The sequence below is a fragment of the Schistocerca americana genome, unplaced genomic scaffold, assembly GCF_021461395.2.
Source record: "Schistocerca americana isolate TAMUIC-IGC-003095 unplaced genomic scaffold, iqSchAmer2.1 HiC_scaffold_50, whole genome shotgun sequence".
NCBI classification, from domain to species: Eukaryota; Metazoa; Arthropoda; class Insecta; order Orthoptera; family Acrididae; genus Schistocerca; species Schistocerca americana.
In genome coordinates this window covers 2340671-2343290 of record NW_025726236.1, presented here as the reverse complement: position 1 = coordinate 2343290, position 2620 = coordinate 2340671, and positions in this window count along the sequence as shown.

The following is a 2620-nucleotide window of genomic DNA, read 5'->3' as shown; positions in this document are numbered from 1 at the left end:
AAACTGCATCGGGATTGAATACAAAACGCGCAATGCCGACTTAAGTACAAGATGAGTGTATCTACCAAGAGTTTGTGATTTGAGTGGCTCCTTGGAGACTAGTATTAGATTCCGATGCACCAGTGCAGGTTTACTGTGTCCCTAGACCTTCCCATTGACCATGAAACACAGAAATTGCATCGGGATTGAGTACAAAAGGCACAATGCCGGTTTAAGTACAAGAAGAGTGAATCTTCGAAGGGTTTGTGCTTTGAGCGGCTTGTGGAAGACCAGTATTAGATTCCGATGCACCACTGCAGGCTTACTGAATCCCGTTGACCTTTACATTGTCCATCAAACACAGAATTTGCATCGGGATTGAATACAAATGCACAATGCCGACTTAAGTACAAGAGGAGTGAATCTTCTAAGAGTTTGTGGTTTGAGTAATTCCTGGGAGACTAGTATTAGATTCCGATGCACGAGTGCAGGTTTACTGTATCCCTTGGGCCTTCACATTGAGCATGAAACAAAGAAATTGCGTCGTTATTGAATACGGAATGCACAATGCCGATTTAAGTACAAGAAGAGTGAATCTTCAAAGGACTTGTGCTTTGAGCGGCTTCTGGAAGACCAGTATTAGATTCTGATGCAGCAGTGAAGGCTTACTGTATCCCTTTGACTTTTTACATTGTCCATGAAACACAGAAATTGCATTGGGATTGAATACAAAATGCTCAATGCGACTTCAATACGAGAAGAGTAAATCTTGTAAGGGTTTGACCTTCGAGCGTCTCCTGGGCACCAGTACTAGATTCCGGTGCACCAGTTGCAGGTGTACTGTATCCCTTGGACCTTCACATTGAGCATGAAACACAGAAATAGCATCGGGATTGAATACAAAATGCACAATGCCGACTTAAGTACAAGAAGAGTGTATCTTCCAAGAATTTGTGATTTGAGTGGCTCCTGGGAGACTAGTATTAGATTCCGATGCACCAGTGCAGTTTTACTGTGTCCCAAGACCTTCTCTTTGACCATGAAACACAGAAATTGCATCGGGATTGAGTAGAGAAGTCACAATGCCGGTTTAAGTACAAGAAGAGTGAATCTTCGAAGTGTTTGAATTTTGAGCTGCTTCTAGGAGACCAGTATTAGATTCCGATGCACCACTGCAGGCTTACTGAATCCATTTGACCTTTACATTGTCCATGAAACACAGAAATTGCATCGGGATTGAATATAAAAGGCACAAATCCGACTTAAGTACAAGAAGAGTGAATCTTCTAAGACTTTGTGCTTTAAGCGGTCCCTGGGAGACCAGTATCTGATTCCGGTGCACCAGTTCAGGTTAACAATATCCCTTGGACCCTCACTTTGACCATGACACACAGAAATTGAATCGGGATTGAATACAAAAGGCACAATGCCGACTTAGGAACAAGAAGAATGAATCTTCTAAGAGTTCATGATTTGAGCGGCTCCTGGGAGACCAGTATTGGATTCCATTGCACCTGAGCAGGTTTACTGTGTCCCTTGGACCATCTCATTGACCATGAAACACAGAAATTTCATCGGGATTGAGTACAAAAGGCACAATGCCGGTTTAAATACAAGAAGAGTGAATCTTCAAAGGGTTTGTGCTTTGAGCGGCTTCTGGAAGACCAGTATTAGATTCCGATGAACCAGTGCAGGCTTACTGTATCCCTTTCACCTTGTTCATGAAACACAGAAGTTGCATCGGGATTGAATACAAAAGGGACAATGCCGACTTGAGTACAAGAAGAGTGAATCTTCTAAGAGTTTGTGCTTTGCGAGGCTTCTGGGAGACCAATATTAGATTCCGATGCACCAATGCAGGTTTACTTTATACCTTGGATCTTCACATTGACCATTAAACACAGAAGTTGCATTGGGATTGAATACAAATGGCACAATTCCGACTTAAGTACTAGACTAGTGAATCTTCTAAGAGGTTGTAGTTTGAGCGGCTCCTGGGAGATCAGTATTAGATTGCGATGCACCAATGCAGGTTTACTGTATCCCATGGACCTTCACATTGAGCACTAAACACAGAAATTGCATCGGGATTGTATACAAAAATCACAATGCAGACTTAAGTACAAGAGGAGTGAATGCTCTAAGAGTTTGTGCTTTGCATGGCTCCTGGGAGACTAGTATTAGATTCCGATGCACCAGTGCAGGTTTACTGTATCCCTTGGACCTTCACATTGACCACGAAATAGAAATTGCATCGGGATTGAATACAAAAGGCACAATGCCGGCTTAAGTACAAAAAATGTGAATCTTCTAAGGGTTTGTGATTTGAGTGGCTCTTGGGAGTCTAGTTTTATATTCCGATGCACCGTGCAGGTTTACTGTGTCCCTTAGACCTTCACATAGACCATGAAGCACATAAATTGCATCGGGATTCAATACAAAAGGCACAATGCCGACGTAAGTACTAGAAGAGTAAATCCTCTAAGAGTTTGTGCTTTGCCGGCTATTGGGAGACCAGTATTAGATTCCGATGCACCAGTGCAGGTTTACTGTATCCCTTGGACCGTCACATTGACCATCAAACACAGAAGTTCCATCGGGATTGAATACAAAAGGCACAATACCTACATAAGTACAAGAA